This window comes from Trachinotus anak, unplaced genomic scaffold (assembly GCF_046630095.1).
Source record: "Trachinotus anak isolate AG129_WGS33_773 ecotype Australia unplaced genomic scaffold, CSIRO_AGI_Tana_v1 ptg000011l, whole genome shotgun sequence".
In the NCBI taxonomy this organism is placed as follows: domain Eukaryota; kingdom Metazoa; phylum Chordata; class Actinopteri; order Carangiformes; family Carangidae; genus Trachinotus; species Trachinotus anak.
In genome coordinates, this window is record NW_027273862.1 from 10,045,667 (window position 1) to 10,054,710 (window position 9,044).

Genomic DNA, 9,044 nt, shown 5'->3' on the forward strand with positions numbered 1-9,044 from the left:
ACTCTCCCCTTTCCTCCTCTGGGGGCCCATGCAGAGGGAGAAGGAAATAGCTCCTGTTTCAGTGCACAAATAAGCAATTTTCTACCCATGCTGTGTGTATCTTCAATTCTTTCTCAAAGCACACCACTTCCTTTAATTTTATGATATGAGCAAAACCTTTGGATGACAACAGTCAGGGACAATGAAACATGAATTCAGACACAAGAAAACATGAATGTCACCTATGATAAAGTCAGTGTATAGGACAGAAAAGGCTTGCTTTGTGCCTCAAAGGCTGTTTGGGGTATAAACACAGTAGAGTTACTATAAGCAACGTTTCACAAGCAGCTTTTAAATTGTGAAACTATGTGAGCACAATGTAGTGATTAAAGGCAGCATTAAGTTTTTACAAATTGCAGAGTATTCCAGGAATCACAGACTGCCAGTGTTGTATCTCATCATACAGCCGGTTATGGGGAGTCGGTTAACGTACAGGTGCAGGCAGTGGCATGTGCTTCCCCCCTCCAGCAAAATACATCAGATCATCTGCGCCTGTTTTCTCCCAGCGGAGATCATAAAGCCTCAACGAGAATGTGTGTGAAGTGGAGATTTGTGCTGTCTGCCCCTCTGGAATGAAGGCCTCTCTCTCTCTCTCTCCCTCTCTCTCTCTCTCTCTCTCTCTCTCTCTCTCTCTCCATTCAAGCCATTTTCTGTTGGTCTTTCTCTGTCTTTATCTCTCGCTCTCTCCCACCTCCTTTGTGTCTCTTCCTCTTGCAGTGGATTCCTCTGTCCCTGTCTCTTGGTTTCTCTCTCTCTCTCCGTCAGAGAACAGAAGTGAACGGTGTGCGCCTCGGGCAGGTGTGGGAATGCAGGTTTTCAGCTTTCACGGGCCTTAAGCAGAGCATAGACCATGCCGTGCTTACCTTCGGACGAGTCTGTGCATGTGCTGAGCTGAATCAGAGCAGCCACAGTGATTAAGCTTCTCTGTGTCACCAGTCACTCACGTACCGCAGCTGACGCTCTCATCAAACCTCGCTGGCTGTTTCACTAGTGTAAATGATGCACTTCTAAACTTCTTCGTGTCAGAAAACGGTGCTTTAGGGTAGACAGGGTAGCATCATAATCTTGTAAAAGATGCTGCTGCACGTAAATCATTGTCTGTGGTAGTCGTGTGGCACTATCTCTGTATCTGAGATCAGTGCTCTGACTTTGTTTGCAGTGCAGTGAAAAGAAATGACCAGCAGCCATTAAAGGTGCAGCATAGTGAAATGACACTGCACATTTTCAGTAGGAGATTTTGGTACTGAGAAAATTAGAAGCGATCACACAGTGAAATGTGCTTGAATTAACTGAAGAAATGTACTCGTGTTTTAATCTTTATCAAACCTGTGGTACATATTTTAACTAGACAAGGTAACATAGACCTACTCTGTAATGTAATGCAACCCACTTTAGTGACGTTGCAATAAATAATTAATTTAACTTAAAATATGCAGTTTTAGTTGAGACTGTATCAGAGCCATGTAATTTTCAAGGTCCTAGCTCAGGATGGAGATATGTTGGACTGTATTGTACTGTAAGATTTTCCTTTTCCCTTATATTTCTCTCAACTCTAAATTTCTGTTTGGGGTGTCGGACACCCTGGATCCTCTTTTACAACACAACAGGATGCTTCAACTTAATGACTGGTAATTTTGTGACTGTCAAGTAAAGTCAATTTATTTCTATAGCGCCAATTCACAGCAGAAGCTATCTCAAGGCACTTTCCAAATAGAGGAGGTCTAGACCTTTTACAGAGACCCAACTATTCCCGTCAAGAGCAAGCACTTGGCGACAGTGGCAAGGAAAAACTTCCTATGAGAGGCAGAAACTTGGGAAGAACTGGACTCAGGGTGGATGGCCATCTGCCTTGACCGGTTGAGCTGTGAGAGACAGAGACAGAGAGGGAGCGAGTGAGAGAGCAAAAGATACTGCAGGAGAGAAAGACCAACCATCCATGCACTAATAGTAATAGTAATAGTAATACTAAGTAGTAACAGCAACAGCAATAATGTTAATGGTAATTATAATGCTGCTACTGATATAAGTATAGTATTAATTATAGCTAATAAAGGTACAAAATGTCAACATTAACTTTTATAAATTTAGCAGCAGGTGCTGAGCAGGATCATGCAGGAAGTAGGTGGTTTGCAGTTGCAGATCCAGACTGTATGGCTCTGGAGGCGGGAAGACTTGCAGAGTAACAGGAGGAGAGAAGGAAAGAAAGAGAGAGGAGTGGATGGGGGTGGGTGGAGGGGGCACGAGGAGATGGAGAAGGAGAAGGAGAGGGGCACACAGCCTGGGCGTTCATGTTCTTGAGGGAAAAAAGAAACAGTTAGAATAATGCAGTGATTTCAGAAAGTTCACAATAATTTTATCGGCAGGACAGCCTAGACTATACTGTGTATATACTGGGTATGATTGATTTATTGAGACTGAGGCCCACCCATCGGAGGTTGGATAATAACAGGTACAACACCTGAGGTTGTGAAAAAAATATAAAGCTAACTGAAAGTTAAGGCAAAGTAAGTTTTAAGTTTGGATTAGAAGCATGAACAGAGAGAGACAGACAGTCACAGACAAGAGCCCTAAATTCTGGGAACGGAGAATGTGAGAAGTAGTATATGGTTGAAGAAGATCAGACAGGTATAAGGAGCAAGTCCTTGCAACACCTTAAAGTCTGATCTGACATGGACAGGAGGTCAATGGAGGGAAGCTAAAACTCGTGTTGTCTGATCGAATTTCCTGATTTAGTAAAATTCTAGCTACAGCACTCTTAACCATTTGAAGACTTTTAATATGAGCACATGGCAGGCCAGAAAACAGAACACTAGTACTGTATTCAAGTCTTTAAGAAAAGAAGGCATGAATTAGGATTTCAGCATCAGTCATAGACAGAAACGACAGAATCCTAGCTATGTTGTATATGTGAAAAAAGGCAATCTTAGTGATATCTTTAATATGCTGATCAAAGGAGAGGGTAGAATGAAATGTGACACCCAGATTTTTAGCTGTGAGACTCAGAGAAATCACACTGTTCAAAATCAAATCAAATCAAGTTTTATTTATATAACAGAAGTTATCTCAAGGCACTTTCCAATTGGAGGAGGTCAAGACCTTCTCTAGAAAGTATTGGAGCGAAAGAGACCCAACAATTCCCACTGAGAGCAAGCACTTGGTGATAGTGGCAAGGAAAAACTTCCTTTAAGAGACAGAAATCTCAGGCAGAACTGGGATAGGTGGCCATCTGTCTCGACCGGTTGGGTTTGAGAGAGAGAGAGAGAGAGAGATATGCACTAATAGTCGTAACAGTAATAAGCACTAACAGCAGCAACGATAGTGTTAAAGTGAGCCATAATACAGTGACTGATATAAACATAAATTATAGTTTATAACAGTGACAGTGATTCAGCAGCAGGTGTTGAGCAGGATCAGTTGTCAAGAGTTAATATTACTTGATCAAACTGGTGTATATAGTGTTATTATAGGAGACACAGTGTGTCCTGTCAGATAAGAAAGGCTTGACCTAACCAGGTGAGGGCCAGGCCAGAGACACCAAATGGGCTTTCCAATTGGTCAAGGACAATACAGTCATCTATGGTATCAAAGCTGCACTGAGGTCCAGTAAGAGGACCACAAATGTAGGATGGGGGCCGCAACAACTCCAGTAGGATGGGAGCCGTTTGCTTTCAGTGAGTCCAGATGGCCCAAGAAAGAAGGCCAATTATTCACAAGCTGATATCCCTGTTCCCTAAAATGACAGGCCAGCCAGCGGTTCAGAGACACAAGCCTACTGTAAACCTCATCATTACTACCCCGCCTGGGTAAAGGACCAGAGATAGTTATTCAATGGCGACTCATCTTTCTGGCAAACTCAAACGTCCTGGTAAGGCTAGCTTTTGTGACCTCTGACTGCTTCATCTTTACATCATTGGCGCCGCCATGAATAACTATGTTGTTATAGCTGGAGGTAGGTAAAACATGATTTTAAACTGACGTCTGTTAAAGAAAATGTCACATTACTTCTGCTAGACCATGATTGTTAATGTTGTGTATAACAGAAGTCTAACAGGGAGTTTGACCTCTCTGGGGTGTGACTGACCCAACACACAACAAAACAAAAGTAGCTAACATCAATCATTCATATGTGGGATTTCTTCATCAGTGAATAGCATTTTGGCAAACAATGGGAGAATATATTTGTTAATGCATAGCCCATATTACATGTAAAACATTAAATATTTCCTTATTTGTTGCTTTATGGTGATTTCTGTTGTCTTCTAAATTGTGAATATTTTTTTTTCCACATATAGCTGTGGGGTCTGTGGGATCCCAAACAATGAGGATGTAAAGCCACTTAACCACAAACAGGCGTAATTAGTGAGTGATTAGTGACTAGTGAACTTCAGTGAGAGTTACTGCTGGGACGTAACAGATGTGGCACTATTCCAAAACATGGACACCACGGGAAAACACTGTGAAAACCCTCTGAGCTGATAATGTGGTATTAAACAACTCCGTCCTCCTCTCATGATTCTGGTTGTTGTTGTTGTTGTGGGAAGAGAAAGAGAGAGAGGATCAGGATCAGGATCAGGGGTGTCAATAAGAATTCCTGGGCCTGGGCTGGGAGGAAGATTTTCAGATAGTTGTGAGGGGTGTTCAGCGCCTGAGGCTGTATTCTGTCACTGGGGATAAAGACATTGTCAAGTGAACACACACAGACAACAGGGTGGTGCTGAGTCAGCTGTCCACCTCAATTAGCACATGCTGCGCTGCCTCTGACTCTTCACCACACTGTTCCCATCAGCTCAGTAATGGCTGCTCGATAAGGACTATTGGTTTGAATGAATTTTACCTCTATAGAGAAACACTTTTCAAATTGACACAATTTGAAAAGTGACTTTTAAAAGCTTTGTTTGCTTTAAAATGAATGAGATGCAGTGAAGGAATAGTGTGTCTCGTAAGGTTATTACACATCTCACATTAAATGTCACTTTATTTACTGACTGAGCTTTGGCTGTTCAAAAGGGTACAATTGAAATTTTGATTGAATCTATTAGTTTGGCTTAAATATTAAATCTTTACTATTTTCCTATAGTACTCTTCCATTTGGTACCACACAGCCCTCTTCTGCATGGTTTGACATTCTGCTCTTGATATTTTGTGATCTCTTAACATATCATTGGGAGAGGAAGGGCTGTAGCCATCTCTGCTGGCATTGTTGTCGATTATTTAGTTGAGTTCCTCTCGTCAGTGTGAAAGTCTGGTGCTAACCAAACAGGCTTCGGCCTCTCTTTATCCAGTTCCGGGGGTTTTGTGGGAACATCAGACACCAGGGCCACTCATGTGGACCAAAGGAGATCTGCTAAAGCATCTTCTGTCCCTCACTGGGATTTGAGCGGACACATTCCTGACCCTTCTGCTCTGCGGTTCCCACCACTGCACTGTTCACATGTGTGTCTGAAAAACCACGTGTGTGCATTCACGCGCATTCAGACGCACAATAATGACTCGGGATTTTAAAGTACAATTTAATTTATTGTGAATGGCTATCATAGGTCACAGCCAATCAAAATAGAAACAATAATATGGTAACAAAACAGCTGTAGCACCTCTTCACAAATTTCTTAAGCACTACTTTCTCAAAACTATAAACACACAATCCCTCACTAAGCTTTACAAATCTCTTGCATAACAGTCAAACTCTGCAAGTACACATTCTTCCATCTACATGAAACACACTGATTACTTGTTCTACTTGTTGCACTCACAAGTTCAGTTTAAAATATCAAAATACATCACTATAAAAGATCAATATACTTTAGAAAAGCTTCTGTTCTTTGAAACAATATTCAGCCGCAATCAATACAAATGACACAAGAATGACCAACATTCAAATTTCATGACCGTGTGGTTCACCAAACTCATACTGGGTGATGAAATACTCTAAATAAGAGAATACACTAATCTCAATCATAGACCTGCAGTACTGATAACAACAGTGTAAAAATGTTCTGGCTGCACGAGGCCATACAATGTCATCCACGCATCACACGCAATGTTAGCCCTGGCCAGGCAGCGGGGGGAAGTACCCCCTGGTGTGTTGAATCCTTCCCTGGATGGGCTCCAGTGGAATGTCCCCACATGCCTCCTAGACTGCCGCCAAAGGTTTTCCCACTCGGGAGGATTCCTGTCACACACCTTCCACCACCAGGCTGAGAACAACTCCTGCTTATTGATCCTGATATTCTGTTTGTCGTGTAGTTGTTGCTCTTTAGTGTTTGTACCTGTCGAATGGATGTGAATCAGAATTCATACTTTTCAATTAAGCCATGCAAGTATGCAAACAATCGCAGAGCCCTGAACTGGACGAGCTAAATGGATTGCAGCCATCATTAACGGTATCAGTGAATTATGCACTTTCTTCTGTAACGTCAAAATGCCTGAAAAAAGGCCTTTTTCATGTTTTAACATCCAGTGCTTTGATAACAAACATATTATAACTGGATATAATACAGCATTGTACAATGAACTATAACACAGCACAAGATGACACGACACGGTTTGATACAACACGACTCAATCCAAAATAATACAGTATGATATGAAATAAATCTTTGGTGTGTGGTTGTGGCAAGAGAGAACTAAGGGAAGTAGAACATGCACACATTCAGCTGAACTTCAAACTACCACTAAGATCTTTTGTTGACAGTCATCACAGTCTTTTCTGAAGCTGTTGGGGGTTAAATGTCGTGCCTACCCCCATCAAGTGCTGAAGGGGAGGAGAGCACTTCACTTTATCCAGAATTTTCACATTGTTTGAAGATTTGAATTTAGATTGTCATGGGCCTTCAATCTCATCCTTCATGTAACATTGCATGTAAGAAAATATTCCAGTAATCTGATAAGAATAAAAAGAATCTATTGCCAATTTTAGCTCTTTGCAGCTCCATGTCTACATCAGCTATGTTATGGCAGGATGCTTTCCTTCAACATATCCTGGACTTCACCATACCTTTGCACTCATTTAAAGTGGGAACCAACATGGAGGAAAAACACACAGACCGACAAATCATACAAAAACATGCACACTCTCAAATATTCATGCAGTTTAAATAGTTTGTCACTCAAAGGAATAAATGCACATCAGTCACACCCAGGTCAGCTGAGGTCACTGAGCAGACTCCAACCATCCTTTCATAACACGACTGTGAATGCACACCGTAAGTCAGAGTTTTTAAAATAAACTCCATGAGGAAATACTAAAAAATCCTAGTTAAGCAAAATATAAATGATGTCTCAAACATCAGAAGAAATTCCCAAGTATTCAGAGCTGTTTGGTAGGACAGCTGATCTGGTAGCTGATCTCCCATAACCAGTGACCTTATAGTTTTTATACAAATTTAGAATTTAATACAGAGGTCTCTTTTTCAAATTCTAGTCACTTATCACAACCACAGTCTCTCTGAACTAAACTGGGCTTCTTAAAAACATATGGAAGGAGAGAGGTACAGAAGATAGCTCTCAAATGAAACCAGGTAGTATTATTTCTGGTCTGTCAATGGCAACGACTATGAGAGGAGGCAAATATCCAGTGTTCAACTGTGGCCTCTGTTGTGAGACTTTTCCAACAAACTAACAGGTAGGAAAGACGTCTGACTGAACTATATATTAGTAGTAAACTCAGATGGTCTTGAGAGCCAAATGTGTGTGTATTTCTACGACAGTGTAAGACCCAATTTTTAATTAGGATGATTATCATATTCTTCGTTATAATTTAAACTTCTGTCAACCATTAATCTTGATATATATATATATCTTGATATGTGGCATACTAGGCCAACTTTTTGCTAATTTATACTGTGTTTTGTAATGAAATACAATGTTTATATTCTGAAAAAGAGTATGACATATGCTGTATCACATGCATGACATATATTTTGATAAGTCTGTGTTGGATGGAAGACAAACTGCTGTTGTTGAACCAATGTTGGTGATATAAAGAGAGAAAATTTAGACATCACATCACTTGATGCATCTTCACAGCATAATAGATGGATTTTAAATAAAAATTTTTAAAATGGTGAAAAAACAAAACAAGCAAAAAAAACCTTTGCCTTCAAATGTGTGTCATCATCACCATAGCAATCAAACACAACACATTTTTTGCCAACTCTGTCTGAATGGTCAATAATGGCCTCTGAAGTGTTTAAGCCTAGAAAATTTCTCTAGGTCCGTCTTTGTGCCTGTGCCTGAAAGCTGGCTTTCACACTGCAAGTAATTTGGCTGATGGGTTGTTCTGTTCAGGCTGAGAACGGCACGTGACTGCGGACAGTCTCTGGACTTTGGAGAGTCCTGGAACACATTAACAACACACTATTATTTGACCCTGGCATCTCTTAACCTCAAAAAACAAAAATGTACTCCTCCACCCTTTTTTTTAATTCTATTTTTTTTTCATCTGTGCAATGAAACACATGGGGGACTGTATCTCTCAGAGAGCTTGATCTTTAATTTGATTCCTTTGCCTGATGAGAGTTTGATTGGATGAGTTCAATTTCTAACTTCAGATAAATCAGAGTTGAAATAGCCACGGTTATTCTACTGTTAAACTCTGCTCTGAAGGAATATCAGCTTGCTCAAACTTTTGTCATACTTGATCTCATAACAAAGTGTAAACTTTGGAGAGGGATTTCTGCATATTTGTTTAGGATTTATGTTTATTTATGTTTGTACAAAAACACACAGAAACATCCAAACTTAGACCCACAGATCAAAGTGCACAAGCTAACGCTTCATCACCTGAAACAGGGAGTGTGGTATCTTAGTCCATATTTGGATGTAACACAGTCACATCAATTTGGCAAGTGACTCAGCTCTGTGTATGCAAGATCATTAAATAAACAATGCCACTTTTCAAGCACTTGAACCAGTTGCACTTGATTTATGTTCTCAGCTGAAAAATGTAACGCTGTCTCTGATCACACGTGTTTTCACTGTATATGATCCTTGAGTTTGTTTTTTTT